The sequence below is a fragment of the Macrotis lagotis genome, chromosome X (genome assembly GCF_037893015.1).
Source record: "Macrotis lagotis isolate mMagLag1 chromosome X, bilby.v1.9.chrom.fasta, whole genome shotgun sequence".
Lineage (NCBI taxonomy): Eukaryota > Metazoa > Chordata > Mammalia > Peramelemorphia > Peramelidae > Macrotis > Macrotis lagotis.
The window spans coordinates 615,784,877-615,808,835 of NC_133666.1; the positions used below are offsets into that span (position 1 = coordinate 615,784,877).

General features: G+C 38.1%; 1 protein-coding gene across 6 annotated transcripts in view; it reads right to left on the bottom strand.

The window, feature by feature from the left end:
• TSNARE1 (t-SNARE domain containing 1) overlaps positions 1 to 23,959 on the bottom strand; it is a 278,385-nt gene that overhangs the window by 37,801 nt on the left and 216,625 nt on the right. The window lies entirely within an intron of this gene.

Consider the following 23,959-nt stretch of genomic DNA (forward strand, 5'->3'; position numbering starts at 1 on the left):
CTCAGATGGCATATGAAGATGTCAGGGAGCTCATTCATTAAAATAAATTTCACTCAAAAAATCAATTGCATAATTAGAGGAAGAGTGAGCCCAGATTGGACAAATTTATATGAAATACATCAGGGAGTTTTAGTGGACTGTAAGCTCAACCATTTAAGGCATGTCAGCATTCAAAGCTAATATGGCCCTTGTCTGCATGAAAAGTATGTTCAGAATAAAGCTTGTAAAAGTCCCTCCCTACTATGTTCTTATAGTAGGCCAAGATGGCAGAGAGAGAAAACAGGCACTGTGTTAAGTGCTCCTCTTTCCCCTCAAAAACAACATGAAAGAAACCTCTTAACAGAAATTTGATCCACAAAACCCACAAAGAGTAGCTAGGAGAAGAATACCTACCAAGAAGATGTGTCTCAGGGAACCATGGGTGAACCAGGAGACAAGAGCAGAGAGTCAGTACAGGGACAGCAGCTGGGGGAAGCCAGAGGGCCAGCCTCAGCCATAGAGACTTTGGTGAATGGCAAGTGTGAAATCCAACTTTAGCTTCTGAGTCTTTGGCTGGAGGGAGAGGAGCTCTGGGTTTCAGAGCATGACTAGAGAACAACCAAATGGTCCAGGGACCTGAGTTCCATACTTTTAGTGGAGCTCTTTGCCCAGAACAAACAACAAACCCCACCCCCACCCCTCTGGCTAAGGCATGGTCAACAGAATTCCCTCAAAGGAAAGAGATTAACTCCCTCTCCCAGGGCCCAGCACAGTGTTCAAGTTCAACTCAGACCCTGCTGCTGAGGGCTCCAAACACTCCAGAGAAAGCAACCAGCGTTTCCTACTGGTGGGCACTTGGAACTACTAAGTCAAGTGAACAAAGCCTTTAGGATCTTCAAAAGCAAACCTATCAGAGCTAGCCTCTCCACACCAACATAAGATCCTAGAAAGATGAAGAAAGTCCATAGGAGGTGGGGGGGGGGGATGGAGAAATGCTTGGAAGAAAATGATTCTAACCCAGCGAGATCTAGCACTGTTGAGGACAATATGAATTGGTCTCCAGCCCAGAAAGACTTCCTTGAAGAAATCAGGAAGGATGTTAAAAATCAATTGGAAAAACTGGGAAAAGAAACTCAAGAGAAAATTAATACATTGCAAGAGAAAATTAACATCTTGCAACAAGAAAGAAAATCCTTGGAAAATACAATTGCAGAAATACAAAATGAGAATAATTCTCTCAGATCTTCAAGTGGGCAAATGCAAAAAGAAATGATTGTCTTAAAACTACACGTGGGCAAATGGAAAACTCCTTCAAAAATAGAATTGACCAACTGGAAAAGGAGTTGCAAAAGATAAATGAAGAAAAACATTCTCTTAAAGAATGGAATCGGCAGAAACTAAAGACTTTATGAGACAAGATTGTGTTAAATAAAACCAAAAAATCAAAAAAAAATAGAAGAAAATGTAAAATACTTCATCAGCAAAACCAGTGACCTAGAGAACAGATCAAGAAGGGAGAATCTGAGAAATCCGAAAACATTGAAGAGAAAAAAATTCTGGACTTTAACATTACAGGATTTAGTGATGGAAAATTGCCCTGATATCATGGAACCAGAGGGCAAAATAGTTATTGAAAGAATACATCGATCCCCTCTGGAAAGAGATCCTAAAATGAAAAGACCAAGGAATGTTGTGGCCAAATTCCAGAAGTATCAAATAAAAGAAAAAATACTGCAAGCAGCCAGAAGGAAAAAAAATTAAATACCAAGGAGCCACAGTAAGGATTACGCAGGACCTGGCCATAGCAACATTGAGGAATTGAAGGACCTGATTTGAGATATTCCTAAGAGCAAGGGAGCTTGGAATGAAGCCAAGAATCCACTGCCCAGCAAAAACTGAGCCTTCTCTTCCAGGGGAAAAGGTAGACATTTAATGAAATGGGACACTTCCAAAATTTCATGATAAAAAGACCAGAGCTAAATAGAAAATTTGGACATCAAGCCAGAGGCTCAAGAGATACATGAAAAAGTAAAAAAACAAAAACAAAATAGGTAAATAAAAAATGCTATACAATAAAATGAAACTGGCTATATACCCACTTGGGAGAAAGAGTCTCATAACTCTTGAGAACTGTTACTCTATTAGAGAAAATATACTTGGCCAGAAGTGATGGACACTTATAACTTTCCTGTGACACAGAATGACTTATAAACAATACCTCCTTAAAAAGGGGAACAGTAAGGAGATGGGAAGATGGAGGAGACTGAATGGGGTAAATCTCATTACATCAAGAGGTACAAAAGACCTACTGTAATAGAGGGGAAGAAGGGAGGAGGTGAGAACCACCTGAATCTTCATCTCATCAAACTTGGCTTAAAGCTAACTTAGACACACTCAGTTAAGAAAAGTATCTTACCTTTCTAGCATTAAAAGGGGAAAGAGGGAGGGGGAAGGGGGAGAAAAGGGGGAACTAGTGGAAGAGAAGAAGGGGAAAAGGGAAAGGGGAAAGAAAGGGGAGGGGGGTTGATATAGGAGGGAAAACACACTGAAGGTGGTGGTATTCAGAAACAAAACACTGGGGAATATGGATAAAGGGGAAAATACAACAGAAGGAAGATAGCATGGAGGGCAATAAAGAGTTAGTAATTATAACCTTGAATATGAATGGGATGAATTCTCCCTTAAAACGTAAGCAAATAGCTTATGGAGTGGATTAAAAAACAGAATTCTACAATATGCTGCTTACAAGAAACTCATTTGAAGCAGAAAGATACATATAGAACAAAGTTAAAAGGTTGGAGCAAAATATTTTGCTTCACCTTAACTGAAAAAAAGCAAGGGTAGCAATCCTTATCTCAGACAAAGCATTTGCAAAGATAGATAGCATTAAAAGAGATAAGGAAGGAAACTATATCCTCCTAAAAGGTACCATAGACAATAAAGTAATTTCAATACTAAATATATACATGCAATGGTATAGCATCCACATTCTTAGAGAAGTTGAGAGAGCTACAGGAAGACATAGACAGCAAAACTCTGCTAGTGGGAGACCTCAACCTCCCAATCTCAGATTTAGATAAATTCAATCATAAAATAAACAAGAAGGAAGTTAAGGATGTAAATAGATTGTTCTAAAATCTAGATATGATAGACCAATGGAGGAAATTGAATGGGGATAGAAAGGAATATACATTTCTTTTCTGCAGTACATGGCACTTACACAAAAATTGACCACATACTAGGGCATAAAAACCTAATGATCAATTGCAGAAAGGCAGAAATAGTGAATACATCTTTCTCAGATCATAATGCATTAAAAATCACATGCAATATTGAGCCAGGGAGATATATACCCAGAACTAATTGGAAACTATATAACCTCATTTTAAAGAATGAGTGGATCAAGCAACAAATCAGAGAAAGAATTATTTCATCCTACATAATGACAATAATGAAACAATATACCAAAACCTATGGGATACACTGAAGGAGGCTGTCAGGGGATATATTATATCTTTAAATGTTTACATGAATAAATTAGAGAAAGAAGAAATCAATGACCTAAATATGCAACTAAAAAATTTGAGAAAGAACAAATTAAAAACTCCCAATTAAATACCTAATTAAAAATTCTAAAAATTAAAGGAAAAATTAATAAAATTGAAAGCAAGAAAACTAATGAACTAATAAATAAAACTAAGAGCTGGTTTTATGAAAAAAAAAACAATAAAATTGCCTCTGGTCAATTTGAAAAAAAAAGAAAGAAAACCAAATTGCTAGTGTCATAAATGAACTCAACAATGAGGAGGAAATTAAAATAATAATTTGGAATTATTTTGCCCAACGCTATGTCAATAAATTTGACAACTAAGTGAAATGGATGAATATTTACAAAAATATAAGTTGTGCAGATTAAATGAAAAGGAAATTAAAAACCTAAATAAACCTATCTCAGAAAAAAAGAAATTCAACAAGCCATTATTGAACTACCTAAGAAAAAATCTTCACGGCCAGAAAGAAAATTATATAACTATCTCCCTGATGAATATAGATGAAAAATTCTTAAATAAAATCTTAGCAAAATGATTACAAGAAGTTATCACTAGGATAATACATTATGACCAAGGGGATTTATCCCAGGAATGCAGGGTTGATTCAATATTAGGAAAACTGTTAATATAATTAATCATATCAATAACAAAACTATCAGAAATCATATGATCATATCAATAGATGCTGAAAAAGCTTTTGTCAAAATACAGCACCCATTCCTACTAAAAACACTAGAGTTTAGGAATAAATGGATTGTTCCTCAGAATAATAAGCAGTATCTATCTGAAACTATTGACAAGCATTATATGCAACTGAGATAGACTAGACACATTCCCAATAAGATCAGGGGTGAAACAAGTATGCCCATTATCACCACTACTATTCAATATTATAATAGAAATGTTAACTTCTGCAATAATAGAAGAAAAAGAAATTGAAGGAATTAGAATTGGTAAAGAAGAGACAAAACTCTCACTCTTTGCAGATGGCATGATGGTATACCCAGAGAATTCCAAAGAATCATCTAAAAAAACTACTAGAAATAATTGGCAACTTTAGCAAAGTAGCAGGATATAAAATAAACCCTCATAAATCCTCAACATTTCTATATTTGACTAGCAAGATACAGCAGAAATAGCTAGAAAGAGAATCCCATTCAAAGTAACCTCAGACAATATAAAATACCTGGGAGTCTACCTGCCAAGGCAGACTCAAATACTTTTGGAAAACAATTACAAAATACTTCTCACACAAATAAAATCAGATTTAAATAATTGGGTTAACATCAACTATGCATGGAAAGGTCAAGCTAATATAATGAAAATGACAATTCTACCAAAACTAAACTACTTGTTTAGTGCCCTACCAATCAAAATTCCAAAAAAATTAATGTTAGAAAAAGTTGTAAGTAAATTTATATGGAGAAGTAAAAAGTCAAGAATTTCCGGGGATTCAATGAAAAACAATGCAAAAGAAAGTGGCTTAGCCTTACCAGATCTAAACTTATATTATAAAGCAACAGTCATCAAAAGTGTTTGGTATTGGCTAAGAAATAGTGGTGGATTGGTGGAACGGACTAGGTGTAACAGCAGTAAATGATTATAGTAATCTGCTGTTTGAGAAACCCAAAGAGTCCAGCTATTTGGATAAAAACTCTCTCTTCAATAAAAGCTGTTGGGAAATTTGGAAGTTAACATGGAAAAAACTCAGATTAGACCAACACCTTACACCCTATACCAAGATAAAATCCAAATGGATACAGGATTTAGACATAAGAAATATTATATGTACACTAGAAGATCAAGGAGTAGTTTACCTGTGAAATTTATGGAAAGGGAAGCAGTTTATGACTAAAGAAGAGATGGAGAACAACATTAAAAACAATCTAGATGATTTTGATTACATTAAATTAAAAAGCTTTGGAACAGACAAAATCACTGTAACCAAGATCAAAAGAAATGTAGTAAACTGGGAAACAATTTTTACAACTAGTATTTCTGATACAGGACTCATTTCTAAAATACACAGAGAACTGAGTCAAATTTTCAAAAAAAATGAAGCCATTCCCCAATTGACAAATGGTCAAAGGATATGCAAAGGCAATTGACAGCTGAGGAAATCAAAGTGATCCATAGTCATATGAAAAATTGCTCTAAATAAATATTTATTAGAGAAATGCAAATTAAAGCATCTCTGAGGTACCACCTCACACCTCTCAGACTGGCCAATATGACCAGAAAGGACATTGATCAATGTTGGAAGGGATGTGGGAAATCTGGGACACTAATATATTGTTGGCGGAGCTGTGAATTCATCCAACCTTTCTGGAGAGCAATTTGGAATTAGCCCCAAAGGGCAACAAAAATGTGCACACCCTTTGATTCAGCAATACCACTACTGGGTCTATACCCTGAAGAGATGATGAAAAAGGGTAAAAACATCACTTGTACAAAAATATTCATAGCAGCCCTGTTTGTGGTGACAAAGAATTGGAAATTAAGTGACTGTCCTTCAATTGGAGAATGGTTTATCAAACTGTTGTATATGTATGTCATGAAAGACTATTGTTCTATTAGAAACCAGGAGGGATGAGAATTCAGGGAAGCCTAGAAGGATTTGCATGAACTGATGCTGAGTGAGATGAGCCAAACCAGAAAGATATTGTACACTCTAACAGCAACATGGGGGCAATGATCAACCTTGATGGACTCGCTCCTTCCATCAGTGCAACAACCAGGGACAATTTTGGGCTATCTGCAATGGAGAATACCATCTGTATCCAGAGAAAGAATTGTGGAGCTTGAACAAAGAAAAAAAATTGTTATCTTATTATGTAATTTTGCTATCTCTTATACTTTTATTTTTCTTCCTAAGGATATGATTTCTCTCATCACATTCACCTGAGATCAATGTATACCATGGAAACAATGTAAAGACTAACAGAATGCCTTCTGTAGGGGGAGGGGGATGGGAAGCAAGAATGAGGAAGAATTGTAAAACTCAAAATAAAAAAAAAATCTTTCTAAAAATGAAAAAGTATAGTAGGGATGTGGCATAGATTCAGTTAGTAGCCTTTATGGAAACTAGTTCAGATTTAGTGCTCAATAACTATTTATTCAAGGAATGCAGGCTACCCCATAGATAACCATCATTCATTTTTTTGTAAGATTTTGAGTTCCACATCTCTCTCCCTCTCCTTTCCTTCTTTCCCTTCTCCCCAACACAGCAAGTGCTTTGATATAGGTCATACCCATACAATCATGTTAAACATATTTCCATATCAGCCATGTTATGAAAGAAGAATGACTCTGATGACTTCTTTGCACTATCATCTTGGCTCCTTTTTTTCTGTAATATTTCATTTTCAATTTCCTGCTACCTCTCTCTTTTTAAAAAATTATTTTTTAATTTTTATATGAATGCACATGCATATTTCCAAGTTACAAAATTTCCCTCCACCCTTACTTCCCACCCCCCCTGTCCTCAGTAGGGAACAGTCAATTTAGCATTTTGCATTTATATTTTGTCAAACATATTTACAAATTAGTAATTTTTGGCATGAGGAATTAGGATTAAGGTTAAAAATACATATGAAACAATTTTTAGAAAGTGTTCATCAATTCAGTAGGGATGGTTTTATTTTCTGTGTGTTTTGTTTTTCTTCCTTGTTGAGGGCCAGCTCCTGGGAGTGATTTACACATATCCTTCATGACCTTTCCATCAGACATATGTATGTATTCTTGCTCATTATATGGGCTCTCCGGTGAATCCTGACCTGGGATAATCTGTGGCTCCAAAGGTGGTTGTAAAAGCCTTTTCCGATAGAGAAGTATGCAGATTTCTAAGAACAAATATTGTAAATTTACCCAGGAAATTGTGAAACTGGGTCTCCTTCAACCGGTCATTCCTGAGAAGTTTTTGATATAAAGTCTGTTTCCAAAAAATAAAACCTGTAGATTCTTGCATCACGACCTTGTGTATGTGTGTATGTTTCTACTTGACCTGACTCTCCTTTAATGTTCAGACCCACACCAGAACTATTGTGGGCAGTACTTCCTCTGGTTGTAGGTAATACAGACCATTACCTAGCTCTCTGGACTGTTGAGAAGAGTTGCTTCCATCAAGGTTGTTCGTCTCATAATGTTGTTGATGTGTTCATTGTTCTCTTGGCTCTACTCCCTTTGCTCAGCATTAGATCCTGTAAGTCATTCCATGCTTCTCTAGATTCCAACCATTTATGGTTTCTTATAGAACAATAATATTCCATAGTATTCATGTATAACTTGTTTAGCCATTCCCTAATTGATGAGGGATTTCCAATTCTTTGCTACTACAAAAAGAGCTGCTCTGAATATTTTGGAACATGTAGGACTTTTCCCAATTGGAATTGCTGGTTCAAAGGGTATGAACAGTTCTATTGTTCCTTGGGCATAGTTCCATATTGCTCTCCAGAAGGTTGGATGCTTTCACAACTCCACCAGCAATGCATCAATATCCCAATCTTTCTACAACCTTTCCAACATTGATCATCTTCCCTTTTTCTCATCTGGGTTAATCTAATAGGTATGAGATGATACCTCATTGTTGTTTTAGTCTACATTTCTCTAATCAAAAGTGATTTGGAGCAATTTTTCATATGATTATATATAGCTTTAATTTCTTCACTTGAGAACTGTCTGTTCATATCCTTTGATCATTTATCAATTGGGGAATGACTTGTAACCTCATAAATTTGTTGCAATTCTCTATATATTTTAGAAATGAAGCCTTTATCAGAACTCCTGGTTGTGAAAGTTGTTTCCCAGTTTTCTGCTTTTCTTCTAATTTTTGGCATCATTGATTTTATTAGTGCAAAAACTTTTTAATTTAATATAGTCAAAATCATTCATTTTTCAGTTTATAATATGCTCTAATTGTTGTTTGGTCATAAATTTATCCCTTTTCCATAGATCAGATAGATTTTTTTGGTCTATTAATTTAGCTATGATATTGCTCTTTATGTCTAAATTCTGTACCCATTTTGACTTTATTTTGGTATAGGGTGTGAGATATGGATCTATGCCTAGTTTTTTGCCACACCATTTTCCAGTTTTTTGTCAAATAGTGAGTTCTTATCCCAGAGGCTGATGTTGTTGGGTTTGTCAAATAGTAGATTGCTGTAGTCATTTACTGCAGTTTCTTTTGAACCAATACTAATCCATTACTCCATTTCTTAACCAGTACCAGGCAGTTTTGATGACTGCTGCTTTAATAGTATAGTTTTAGATTTGGTAGAGTAGGTCACCTTCCTTTACATTTTTTCTCAGTTCCCTTGATATTCTTGCCCTTTTGTTGCTCCAGATGAATTTTATTATTTTTCCTAGCTCAGTAAAGTAGTTATTTGGTAGTTTGATTGATATGGCATTGAATAAGTAATTTGATTTGGGTAGAATTGTCATTTTTATTAGCTCGACCTAACCATGAACATTTGACATTTTTCCAATTATTTAGATCTGACTTTATTTGGGTGAAGAGAGCTTTATAATTGTGTTCATACAGTTTCTGGGTTTGCTTGGGAGGTAGATTCCCAAGTATTTAATGTTGTCTACAATTATTTTAACTGGAATTTCTTTCTATCTCTTGTTCTTGGACTTTGTTGTTCACATGTAGAAATGCTGATGATTTATGTGGGTTCATTTTATACCCTGCTGTTTTGCTGAATTTGCTAATTGTTTCAAGGAAATTTTTAGATGATTTTCTCAGATTCTTTAGGTATTTCATCTTATCATTTGCAAAGAGTAAAAGTTTTGCTTCCTCATTGCCAATTCTACTTTCCTTTTTGTCTCTTATTGTAGCTGCTAGAATTTCCAATACTATATTGAATAGTAATGGTGATAATGGGCATCCTTGTTTTAACCCTGAATTTATTGGAAATGCTCTGAGTTTATTCATATTAAATATAATATTTGTTGATGGTTTTATAGAGATACTATTTATTATTTTAAGGAAAACTCCATTTATCCCTAAACTTTCTAGTGTTTTTAATAGGAAAGGATGTTGTATTTTATCAAAGGCTTTTTCAGCATCTATTGAGATAATCATATGATTTCTGTTGATTTTACTGTTGTTATGCTTAATTATGTTGAATGCTTTCCTAATATTGAACCATCCCTGCCTGCCTGGTATTAATCCAACCTGATTGTGGTGTATTATCTTGGTTATAACTTACTATAGTCTCGTTGTTAAAATTTTATTTAAGATTTTTGTATCAATATTCATTAGGGAGATTATTTTGGTTCTTCCTGGTTTAGGTATCAGTACCATGTTGGTGAAATCTGATGAATTCTTAAAGAATGAGCATTTATAGAAACATTGCTTCTCAAAATAAGAAAGAACTTCAGAGATAATCTAATCTGAAACCCAACCCTATCACCCAAGGCTAGACTTTCTCCTATATTATTCTTGACAAAAAAGTAAGTCCAAAATCTTCCAGAACATATCTAATGATAAAGAATTTACTATCTTTCATGGTAGCACCTTCAATCACAGGACAGTTCTAAATGTTAAGAAGTTCTTCCTTATCTCAAGCCAGACTTTGTCTCATTTTGGTATCCTCCCAGTTGTAGTTCTTCCTAAAGAACAAAGCACATCACTTTACATGATGATAGCTATCATGCCCCAACACTAGAGAAGAGATCTCTAGGATAAATATCCCCAATTCTTTCAATGAATCCTGGTATGGCCTTGGCTCTGTTCCCATGCCCAACCTGGTCACTATCTTCCAGTAAGTTTTGGTTTGTAAAAGTCCTTTCTAAACTAAGGGTTCCAGAACTAAGCAAAGTACTCATCAAGTCTAAAGCGATTCTCCCTTTCTCTACAAGTCCTCAGTATATCTCTTTCTTATAGCTTTTATCATACCAATTATTGTAGCATAATCACCTGAGTCTATGATTTATTGTCTCCATTAGGCTATAAGTTTCTGGAAAGCAAGGGACCAGGCTCAAGCACAAAAATATATGCTCAAACAAGTCTTTGTTGGATGGAGAAATAGACATCTGGATGTATTTAACTGAAGAGGGGATATGGGGGAAGGGAGAGAGTGTACCTTTTTCTATATCCATAATAGTACCCTCTCTGAGAAGGCAGTTGACTTCCAGAAGAGTGCCTTGGTATATGCTTTGAAACTATGATTCTAGAACTGTTATTTTTCCTAGGGATCAACTGTTGGTAATGTTGATCATTCCTTTATCAACTTAAAAAAGAGCAGCTCTTGGCCATCACTGCTGAGTAATATCCTGGAATTATTTTGCCAGCAATCATAATTAGTCTGCACAATGTGTCAAGAGATTTGACCAGATTTTAGAAAGTTCTTAACCTTTTGGCCTCAGTTTCCCCCATATGGCAGCTATTTTTCTAGCACTTGTCTGATGTGTGTGTGTGTGTGTGTGTGTGTGTGTGTGAGAGAGAGAGAGAGAGAGAGAGAGAGAGAGAGAGAGAGAGAGAGAATTATTACTATTTTATAGATGGCTGAATCACTTTCTCTGGAGTCACAAAGAATTGAGTTCAAATCTGACCTTAGATTTCTACCTTAGGGAATCTTGGGTAGATTACTTAACCCCTGTAAAATAAGTTTCAAAGTCAGACCTCTCCTATCTTCAAGCCCAGAGCTCATTATATTATATCATGCTTCCTCCCAAAATGTAAAATGAGAAGGTTTGACTACCTCAGAGATCCAGAATTGTAGAATTGGAAGCAACTTCAGAGGTCATCTGGTCCAAATTAAACCCTAAACATGAGTCCCTTCTATAATAACCATAAAACATGGTCAAGAAAGTCACTGTTTGACTACTTCCAGGGACAGGGAATTGATTACCCACCTCAACCTTATGTCTCTGCCCTAAGCAGCCTGTTATATTGTGTCACTTATTATTTATTCCCAGATAATTTTTATCAACTTCTCTCTAATTTGCCTACACTGGACTATGAAGACAAATTGAATGAGTCCAATTTCCTTTTCACAATTTTTATGCCTCTAACTCTGGAAACCTATGGTTCTTTCTACATTACAAAAAAATCCTAGGTTCCTAATTCTTATTATCAGGCATGACTATACCAAGCTAGATCTAGGCACAGTAAGGACATCTAGTTAGCACACCTCAAAGCTTCATTTAGTCCTTTAATAAATTCAAATGTATTTACAATTCAGATGGACAAGTACAGGTTGGGCAAAGAGAGGCTAATCAACAGAGCAAGAGAAATAGATCTTGTGGTCTCAGTGAAAAGTGCTCTCAATTTTAGTCAGCAGGCTGGCAGGTCATTTTCCCTTCCTAAAGGAATTTGACACCTAGCTTTTCTTCCTCTCCTCTCCAACTGCAGCTCTTAAACTAAGGGAATTCAATAAAGCCAAGTCAAGGTTTCCCTATGCGTCTTAATCTGCCATCTTTCACCTTGATTTTCTCCAAGGATTTGTCCTGGGCTTTTTTCCTCTCTCCATTTTATATAACTGTTGTTGATCTCATAATAATCATTCAATTACTATTTCTCCAGAGATGACTTTCAGATTGATAACTTTCATCCAAGTCTCTCCTCTAAAGCAGAGTATTGTATTACCAGCTGCCTACTGGACTCAAATTCATTATGTCTAAAACTAAACTTACTGTCTTTCCTCCAAAACTGATGTCTCTTCTACATGTCTCTATGTCTATTGAAAGAACCAATGTTCTGGGGCAGCTAGGTGGCGTAGTGGATAAAGCACCGGTCCTGGAGCCAGGAGTACCTGGGTTCAAATCCAATCTCAGATACTTAATAATTACCTAGCTATGTAGCCTTGGGCAAGCCATTTAACCCCATTTGCCTTGCAAAAACCTTAAAAAAAAAGAACCAATGTTCATTTAATCTGTTAGGTCTGGCCTTATCCTTGTTCCATCTCACCCTATATTATCTAGTAAGCTTTCAAATCATGTTCTTTCTACCTCCACAGCACCCCTCAGTCCTGGCCTCTTCTCCCTATTCTTGCAGTCACATTCTTATCAACTCTCTCCTAAGCATTTCTGATGATCTACTTGGCTTCTCCCCACTCTAATCCATTCTCCTTATAGCTGACAAAGGGATTATCTTTAAGCAATAATAATTGTTATTATTCAACCATTTCAGTCATATCCCAACTCTTCATGATTCCATTTGAGGCTTTCTTGGCTTTTCCAGATCATATCATAGATGAGGAAACTGAGATAAACCAGGTCAAATGACTTGCCAAGGATCATACTGGTAAGATGCCTCTGAGGCTAGATTTGAACTTAAAGTAATAGAAGTTAACATATAGTTTCTATTGTGGAATTGTGCTCAGAACTTTACAAAATTTATCTCCAGTTGATCTAGGGATTAAAAACTCAGCAAATTCTTAAAGGCCCCCTTCCCAACTTAAGCATGGAAAGTAATTGCCCCAGCAACAAATGTAATTCAAATATGAATAGCTTCTAATATGCATATGGTTTTGCATTTCATTTGCATTATTTTCACTTACAGTCAAGATGCATTGAAATCCACACCCCCAGGACCCTGCTGTTTCTTCCCAAGTGCCATTCTTCACAAACTCACCTCCTAGTCCAAGGTCCCACCTGAGCCCAAGGGCTGAGGGGAAGGTAGCAGTCCTCCACCCTCAACTCCTGCATCCAGCAGCCCTGGTAGCCACAAAGCTGATGCATTCTAAGGATCACCCTTCTCATCCACAGGCTTCTTAGTTTCCAAAGCCCTTTAACAGATACCATCTTATTGAATGTTCCTGACAGTCCTGAGACATAGCCTGAACCCTGGAGGGAAAGCCAGCATAGCAGACTTCTATCCTGCCATTGCCAATGCTAATGACTTATTTTGTGACCCTAGGCAACTCCTGTCTCTACAACAAACCTTAGTTTTCTTCTCTGACAAATGGGGATAATAATCTCTGCCCTCCATTCTTCACAAGGCTGTGGCTAGGATAAAATGTAAAAGTGTTTTTGAGAGCTAAGGTAAGGATCATAATTCTCCATTTGGCAGAAGAGGAAACAGAGGCTCAGTGACTTTCCCAAGACCACCTGAACAAGAATATACCTATATATCAGGTTCCTGGTTCATAAAACTGTGCAGCCTATAAAGGGAAAATTTGAAGCTAGGGATTGTCAACCCAAGGAAAGTGTGCCAAAATGGTTTAAGGGCTGTAAACCCCATCCCCCAAATATTGACTGTTGGGAGGGAGGACACTCAGGCTTTTCTTCTAGCCCCCTGGCAAAACTTGAGAGACTTTCATTCACTCATTATCTTAACAGTTTGGGCAGGGTCATTCTAAAACAACAAAATGACAGCATCTGAATTGTGACACTTCATTTTTTGGAGGAGGCAGTATGGTACCATAAAAAGAACCAAGGCCTGTAGGATAGTCGACTTAGGTTTCAAGTTCAGACTCTGCCACTGGTTTATTCTATCACCCATTAGGTCTCAGTTGCCTCACCTGTAAAATGAGAGAGTTGGCCCAATGATTTCTGATACTTCTATTAGCCCCAATATTATATGTCCTAAGGTATGCCAGAGAACATACAGTACTGGCTTTGGAATTGAAATAGGGGTTGAAATACTGTCTCAGAGATTTTAGCTATAGGATCTGGACAAGTCACTTTACTTTTTTCAGTCTCAATTTCTTCATCTATAAAATGGAGGTGTTAATACCTATAATATATACCTACATTCCAGGATCATTGTGGAGTACTGATGAAATCATCTTTGCCAGGTGCTCTGCCAACCTGAGAGGTTTATGTAAATGGAAATTGTTATTATTCTTTTAGGTTTTATGTTTTAAGATCTCTTCTGACCTCTCCCATTCTAAGTTCTAGAGCAGAAGTTTCCTTTCTGCTCTGACATTCTATATCAATATCATCCTGACTAGTATAGTCAGCCAGACCCAAGGCCAGTCATCATCAGGAGGTGACCTGCAGCCTTCTGGGTGGTCAGATGGAGCCTCCTGCTCTAAGACATGTCTTAATTGGGAGCCCAGACATTCTCTTCCCTGCGTCACCATCCATCTCTTTCCATCTCTTTCCGTTCATTCCCTCCCACTCTTCAACGTCCGCCTCCAAATGCCACTGAAACAAAATTAAAACTAACACTTTCAATAATGAGCTTTAAACGGGTTTTCCATTTTCTCTGCAATCTAGACAGGGCGGCCAGCCAGGAGGCAGCGTGCCAGCCCCCACCCCCAGCCATCGGCTGGGAGCAGCCCCAGAGATCTATTAAATTGGGTGTGCTAGCTAGCTCTGCGCTTCTTTCCAGCCTCTAAACTCCATCTCAGCCCAGTCCTCTGCCTCTATTCACCTCCCCATCTCCTTCTCACCAGAACCTCCTTCCCTCTCCCTGCTCTCTGCTCACAAGAAATGATTTGCTTTGGTTTTCCATCATTGGTTGGCACTTCAGCTCAGTGATAACTGAATCATCCCATGACTTTGCTGAGCAACCCTGCTCCCAATGGGAATAAGGGAATTGGAGAGGCCTACAGGTGATTAGGGACAATTAACCATCTTGAAGAAGGCAGCAAACCATGTTGAAAGAACACATTTGTCTTCAGAAGGCTTGTGTTAGACCGATCTTGGCTGATTAGCAGTGAAGAGACATGTGTGAAGAGGCTACTGTGCATCAGGCACTGAGCTAAGCAATGGTAAAACAGAGAAAACAAGACAGTAATTCCTGCTCCCAAGAAACTTCCAGTCTAATGGGGGAGGCAACGAGTAATCGACCAGGTGCAACTATGTTCCATATAGGCTATATCTGAAATAATAGAGAGAAGGCACTAGAAGCAAGAGGAGCTGAGAAAGGCTTCCTAGAGAAGATGGGATTTTAGCGAGAACCTGAAGGATGTCAGGGAAGCCAAGAGGTGGAGATGAGGGCAAGCCTTCCAGGAAAGCACATTGATGTGCTTTACCACTCACCTGAAAACATTTTTGATGCGCCAAGATATTAACAAGCTTTTTTCCTTTTCAAATGATACATATATATATATATATATATATATATATATGTACATGACTGCAATTATAGGTACATATTTTGTATATACAAATAATGATGTTACATATATATGTATATAAATACACACATGATGATCATGGGGCAGCTAAGTGGCACAGTAAATAGAGTACCAGGACTGGGGTCAGGAAAATTTGGGTTCAAATCCAATCTCAGACCCTTACAAGTTGTGTAACCTTGGGAAAGTCACTTAAGCCTGTCTGCCTCAGTTTTCTCATCTATAAAATGAGCTGGAGAAGGAAATCGTAAATCATTCCAATATCTCCCCCCCACAAAAGACAAATATCAAATGGGGTAATGAAGAATGAGACATGAATGATGAATGACTGAACAACAACAAAATGATAGTTACATTTGACTCCCCACTACCATCCTATTTCCCAACATTTAATCTTGAAGGAAGGGACTATGTTTGTTTGTATGTTTGTTGGTTTGCACAATTAATAGATCATGGTCAGGTCTGAATTCCTTTCTGGAGCCAGAGGAGAGAACTTGACTAAGAAGTCTTATGAATGTGACCTTATAGTTTTCAATGCAAAAAGAAAGCTATGGGAATAGATGAACTCTAGAGCAAAGTTGGGGGAAACCAAAAACAAAGACATATTCTAGCATGTAGTACACAATAAGCATTAATTTTTATGAATTAATTCATTCATTTCTGGGAGGGGACCAAGGTGAAAGAAGGAAAGAGGAAGAAAAGAAAGCTGCATTGTCTCTATCAAATTCAACACTTATGAAACATCTATTCTGTTTCAGGTTTTACACTAGGCCCTGAGGGCAAAAAGATAAATAAGAAATAAGACTTGCTCACAGTTTTCACTGACATAGTTATTGGGTAACTACTACATAAAGAGTACCCCTTTCATCTAGCTGTGGAGGTAGACTAAAGGATCATATTTAGAGCTGGAAGGGACCTCTGGGGTTATCTAGTTCAACCCCTTCATTTTACAGGGGAGGAAACTGAAGCCAGAGAGGAGAAAGGGCTTGCTTCAATAGCCAAACTAGGTCTTTTGACTCCAATGCCAGTAATCTTTATACACTTCCTCTCTGTCAACTCTAAGGGGGTCCAAGACCCTACCACTACTCATAAGAGATTAGAGTTCAATTGCTCAGGTGATATCCCTAAAAAGTTCATTATAGTCAATGGTAAAAATATTTTAAGCAAGAAGACCAAGAGATCCTTTGTGTCCTAGAATTATTAGTGAAGACTTCTTAGAGGAAATGGGGTCATAGAATTTAAATGATTATTAAAGAGATTAGCAGCTATAATCCATCCCTTCAAGTCTGAGAGTACTGGGGATAGGGAAGGGGTGGGATAGAGGAACTGAGAAGGGGGTGGCTTAGGTTGGGTACATTTACTGAACCTACTTGGGATCCAGTTCTTTTTATGAATTGTCTTATGAGTTTGCTCTGTGATTTTAAAGAAAGTTCCTCTGAAGATGAGGGCTACCTTAAATCTGAGATGGGTGATCCATAAAAAAAGAACATTTAAAGGTTAAAGTAAAGAGTAACTGAAAATGGAGAGATTGTATGTTTGTGAATAAGTGAGTAGAGCATATGTGTGTGCACGTGTGTGTGCATGTGTGTGTGTGTGTGTGTGTGTGTATGTGTGAAGTTTGGTAACTTGAAAGAATCTGGGAAGGAACCCTATACTATTAATCCATGTTTCTACTGTGTTAGTCAGTTTACCAACATTTATTAAGTACCAGGCACTATACTAAATAAGCATGGAGAATATAAAGAAGGGTAAAAAACTAGACCTTGCTCTCAAGGAGCTCAATCTAACTGGTCAAACAACATGTCAACTACATATAAATTAGCTATAAACAGGATAAAAATGGAGATGATCAATAGAGGGGGGAAATCAAGAAAGCTTGGGAAATCCTTCTTGTAAAAGATAGAACTTTAACTGAGGCTTGAACCAAGTCAGGAAAACCAGGAGGAGAAGATAAGGAAGGAGAGAATTCTGGGCATGGAAAACAGCTTAAAAAATGTGTTGGGTGGAATAGGATGCTGTCTGAGGAACAGTCCTATGAGGTTGGTGTCTCTGGACTGCAGATTACATGATAAAGAGTAAGGTGTCAGAATACAGGAAAGGTAGGAAATAGCCCAGGTTATAGGTATTGAAGTCAGAAGACTGATCTTGGAGGGAACCACTGTATAGGGATGATATGATCAGATGTGTGTTTTAGCAAGATTACTTTGATATCTGAGAGGAGGGTGAATTGGAGTGAGGAGAGTCAGTCCATGTTTGGTCCAGGTTGGTAGGGAATTTTTTTTAACCTTTGGACCTAAGGATTGTGTTCTTCTTTCTTTCTTTTATTAGGGTATCCTTGAGGCAGGAACTGCCACCCCTCCCAATCTTCCTCCTCCTCCCTGAGGTCAGTTTCACCTCAATGGAATAGGTTTAGTCTCCTTTCTACCCCATTTAATGTTTTCTAAAACCTCTACTCTAATTATAGGTTTTTCTTTTCCCCCCACATTGCCAAACTGATCACCCCTTTCAAAAACAACAATGTCCCCCCAAATAAGGATCTTCAAGATGGGAAGAAGCAACAAAAGAGAGACCTTATTATACTTACCTAGAAATAGCCAGAAGAGCCAGAAGAGCCTGAAAAACTATGGGGAAAGGCAGCCCCAATGCCACCAGTCTGAATGAACCTGAGAATTAAGGGCTGTCATTGGCAGAGGCAGTGAACCAGCTGCTAAAACATATAGAGACATGTCTCCCAATCACTTTTCCTCTGTTCTTCCAGTTTTATTTCAAAAATCCCTGCTTGGTCTTTTGATCCATCTTTTTTTTAAATTAACTTTACTTTTCTACAAGAAATGATCTCTCTCTCTCTCTCTCTCTCTCTCTCTCTCTCTCTCTCTCTCTCTCTCTCTCTTTCTCATTTCTAGAGATGAGAGAGAAGAAATGATGAAAGGGAGCAAAGAAACCATTGACCTGAGTCACCTGCTAAGCTGTTTCTCTTCCCCTTCATCCCAGTTGGAGCTCAGGGGACTGGGCATCATATGAAAGGGGAGCCAAGTCTTCTCTTTGGGAAGTTGTGCTTGCTGGGCTGGATGGCTAGTGGGAAGGGCAGAGTTAATGAAATCAAATGTCTCCTTGACAAGGGCTCATTCAGTCTCTGATTGAACAGTTCCCAAGATGAGGAACCTTATACCTGTCCAGGACAGCTAACTTGGCAGAGAGGAAAAGTTGCAAGCCCTAGCCTGTCACACTATTCTATCCAGAGCTTAGCCCAGGACTGAAGTTACAGATGGGGGTCACCAAAATGAAGCCCTCCTCCCAGTTCATTGGGGACAGCATTGTGCAATGAAAATGTAGATTAACACCTTTGAACCCAGAATATTTTCTATCAGAGAAACTTTGGGTGAGAGACATTTTACCTCCCAGGCCTCAAGCTTCTGTCAAATCAAGGGGTTGGAATAGAAGAGCTCTCAATGCCCTTCCAGCTCTAAGTCTTAAGTCTCTCTGATTACGCCCAAAATTTGGGCCCAGAATAAAATCTGACTTCAGTGGAGAATGATACTTGGTGCTAGCAGCTCTATTTCCCAGATGAAATGTGGCCAAAATGTCTATTCTCCCCCTAACACCCCCCTTTCCCCCAGATCCCTTGCATCAAACTCCAAGGTCAATGTCCTCATCAGCTATGCAGTCTTTGTGTTAGCAATACACAGCCAAGAGTCTATCACATTAAGTTCCTGTCACTCAGGGAAACAGTCAGTAGAAACCCCCCCCAACCCAGATTTGCAATAAATATTTGCATTTTTACAAAGATCTCTTCCACCAGATTAAACCAGAAGGCTCATTGCTTTGTAGACCTTAATACCACAAAGAATTATACAGAAATTTCTAGTCAAGTACTAGAGTGATAAGGACAAAATGTTATTTTTTTTAAATGATCCTTTCCCGGGGCGGCTAGGTGGTGCAGTGGATAAAGCACTGGGCCTGGAGTCAGGAGTACCTGGTTTCAAATCTGGTCTCAGACACTTAATAATTACCTAGCTGTGTGGCCTTGGGCAAGTCACTTAACCCCATCTGCCTTGCAAAAACCTAAAAACAAACAAACAAACAAACAAACAAATAAATAATCCTTTCCCTCAAAGAGTTTATATTCTTTAGGCTGTATAGAGTATGTGGACACACCAGGTTATACATAACCATTGGAGAAGGAGAAAATAACTAGGGGGTCATGGACCAGAAGGGATCTTAGGAGATCATCTAATCTCATCTTTACATTTTATGGATGAGAAAACTGAAATATAAGATCACAAGGTGACTGAACCCATATCTCCTGATTCCAAATTTAGTCCTCTTTACACTAGAAGAGCAGTCTAGAATGGTTCCTTAAAGAAGATGATGCAATAACAGAGTCATGAAGAAAACAGAGAATTTTTTGAGATGGAGATGCAAAGAAAGTATATTCAAAGAATGTGGGGATACAGTGGAAAAAGCCATGGAGGTTGGAGCTATGATGCTAATTTTAGGGGAGGTTAAATAAGTTTGGCTTGAATATGAAATGCATGAGGAGGGAAAAGAGAGATGAATCTAGAAAGATTGTGTGAAATCAGATAGTGGAGGCAGCTAAGTAGTCTCATGGACAGAGCATGGTCCTAGAGTCAGGAGGATCTGAGTTCAAATCCAACCTCAGACAAGCTGTCTGATCTTGGGCAAGTCAGGTAACACTGACTGCCTCCAAAATGAAAGAAACAAAAGAAAGGGGAGAGAAATAAATCAGTTTATGAATGTTAAACAGAGAAGTTACTATTTGATCCCAGAGGCAATAAGGAGTTACTGAATGTTTAGGATTATAGGAGTGTCATGGTCAGATTTAAGCTATAAGAAGCATATTTTGGGGAATTATACTTAGAATGGATTAAAAATGAAGAGGCTTGAGGAAGCTCTGGGTAAGAGGGCCTAAACTAAGGTGACAATCATGTAAAAGGAAAGAAGTAGATTGCTGTGAAAGAGAAGAAGGGGGCTAAAGTAAAATCTGACAATTGAGTGTGGAAGAGGTTGAGGTCAAGTAGGACTATGACAATGTGAATCAGGGTGACTAAAAGGATGATGATACCCTCAACAGAAAAAAAAGAATTTAGGAGGAGAAAATGAATTCCATTCTGGATAAACTAAATTTGAGATTTATATGAGATATCCAAATGGAGATATCCAATAAGCAGTCAGATGTTATTTATCCTTCATTTTTGAAGAGGATCAATGATATCATGGGTTGTTGTCTTGATTTGCAAGTGAATTAGATTTAAGTGAGGGAGAGTTGTGAAATGTTGTCAGTAAGTCTTCACTGCTTCTTCCAGAATTATCAAAGTCCAAATGCAAGACAAAATTAGTGATGGCCCAGGATGCAGTAGTTGACCTTGGTATCTTTGATGTCTGACCAAGCTCTAAAGGTTACATAGCACTTGCTTCAGTCACCTTCATAGCTGCTGGAACAAACTTTCCTCATCCATCCATTCCACTGGGGGAAGTCTTCACATGCTTAGGGTAGGCATTCCCTGGCTCACTGACAGGTTTGAGGCCTTTGGGTCACCTTCAACCTGGTTTAGCCCATCTTCCAGGATGATTTTATAGGGGTATGGCCACTGCACATGCTATTGTTTTTTGGAGCCACAGGTAGGAATTGAGAGCCAGGTAGATACCAAAGGTAGACAAACTCCTGAAAAAGGCTCTGCAAGCCCTCATACCAGAGATGCTTATCTTCCTTGAACACCCCAAACAGTTGTCAATGAGGGACTGGAGTTCAGGAAACAGGAGAACAGGATATAGAGAATGAGAGTCTTAAAAAAAGAGATGATAGCTGAATCCATGGGAGTTGCTAAAGTGACCAAAGGGGATACAAAGAATAAAGAAACCAGAACAGTCTTGAGAACACTGATAACTAGGGAACAGGGGATGATTTATTATTCTCCCCAAAAGCCTACAAAGGTATTTCAGTCAGGTAAGAGAAGAGCAAGGAGAATAGTGTCATGGGTTAGAATAGATGGTATGACTTGATAGATTCAGATTGAATGGATCCGAAATGAATATCAAAAGGGCAATATCAATTTGGTAGGATATCTCTATTGGACTTCCCTATAGTCCTGTACAATTAATTTTTTTTTAATCAAAAGAGATGAAGGCATACAAATTGTGTTCATCAATTCTGCAAATGATACAAATGCTAAAAACATGGGTATGCTGGAGTCCAGATACAAAAAAGAGATCAACAGGCTGAAACGTTGGGTTGAATCTAATCAGATGAAATTTAACAGGGACAAAGTATGGCTGAAATAAATAACAGATTAAAAAAAGGTGTAAAGTATTCTTCAGTTTAAAAAAAAATCAACTTCACAAGTACCAGATGGGGGAATTGTATATAGACAGCAGTTAGTGCCATGTAGGCTCAGGAGGTGCCAATAATTTGATTTTGGCCACCAAAAAAAAGTTAGTGATTTTAGCAAGCATGAAAAGAGGCAGAGTATCCAGAATGAGGGGAGCAATATTCCCAATGTACTCTGCTCTGGGAAGGATGCAAATTAAATACTATGTTCATTTTTAAGGGTTGATCCCAATTTAAAGTAACATTGATGGACCAGAACACATGTAGAGAAAAGTGGCCAGGAAGATGAAGAGTCTTGAGAATAGGAACGAAAAGCTGGGAAAGTAGTGAAAAGAGTGTCAAACTTGGAGGCTCAGGTTCTAGGTGTAAATTCTGGCTCTGTTCCTTACTACTTATATCACCCAAATCATTTAAACACTCTTGCAGGAGAGTTATGAGATGATAGCTTGAGGGAATATCAGAGTCAAGTCAAGGTGGGAGAGTTAACTTTAAAGCATATTTGTGATATGGAGCAAGAAAAGAGTCAGTAGGGAGGAAGAAATTAAAGAAAGGTGTGTATGATGATTGATGGGGCAAATTCCCAGGAGATAGGAAGGGATGGAGTCAAGTCCGTGAGAGGAGTAGAGATAGGATTGATAACTATCTCTAGTAGGAGTTGACCTAAATGATCTCTGAAAGGACTTTGCAATTCTATCTAGGCTTCTTTACAATTCAAGGTTATCTGTCCTCCTCTTGATTCTAGTTTGACAAAGTCCCTCCTACAATTCAGTGCCTCCAGTGTACATGATATCCAATCTGGGGGTTGACACTCTCTGAGCATCTCCTATGAGAATCATAGCAACATCCAACCAGAAGGGACCAACTGTCAGAGGTCCAACTAGTCCACCTTACCTACCTTCAGACAGGCAACTTCCAACAGCTCACTTTTAGAAGTTGATCTTCTAGTATCATCTTAGAAACCTCCAAGAAAGAAAGATTTATAACCTTGTTTGGTTTTTACACTTCCAGAATTTGATTCCTTTTGCTTCTAAGAACTTCACACACACACACACACACACACACACACACACACACACACACACACACACACACACACTCACATTCGATATCCCTATATTCCATTCCCACTCAAATGTGAACCTTCCTTCTTCAATTTAATCTTGGAAAAGAACATGGGGTTGATATGAATTATAGTAATCTTGACCCTGAAGAAGAGGATGATCATTTCACATATTACTCCAATGCTTTAAGTTTCATAAACAACTTTTCCCAATACAACCCTGTGAGGTAGTGTGTATAAGTGAGGTTGTACCTTATTGTGAGAGTCTAACCTAGCTCTGTATCTATCAGATACCGATTCCATGTTCTTTTCTAAACTATACCACTTTTGGTAAAACCAAAATAAAAACAAACTTGATTTCAATCTCTTTTCTGGCCAGAAAGCGAAATAATGCTAGAAAGGGTTAAAAACCAGAGACCCCTCTCAAAGAAAGCAGCAAGGGAAGGTCCAGGACAACTATCATCAATTGTAGGAACCAAAGTTGGTCACTCTGAAGTATATGGCGGTCATGGGGGTTTCTATAAGCTAATGATGGGGAGAGGGTATGTAAAGTGGTGGTTCAGGGGCTGGAGGGGGAGGGAACACTTCCTTGGAAGACAAGCAGCCCAATTTCACACCATAGGCATGCTGCCGACTGCTTCCGTGTGGAATTTAACAGACTCTTTATCACTACCACCCACTCAGCTCCCCTCAGCTCCTCTCCCCCCTCAAGTAACCATCCCCTACTCCCCCCAAAAATCCAAACATTCTGCTTGAAATGAGAAGTTTACTTTTCTTCTTTCATTTTGCTTCCTTGTTATTTAGCCCCAACTTCCACCCCCTGATGGGACAAAACTTCCTAAAGACTGAGAACAATTGGGCTTGACTGACTAGCTGTTCTCTTTCTCTGGAGGATATCAAAGGATGGTGACAGGACTTAGGAATTCTTTCTTTGGCCCACTAGGGAGGGTTCAGGGCAGTGAAATGAGACTGTTGGATGAGACTTCTGAGGTTA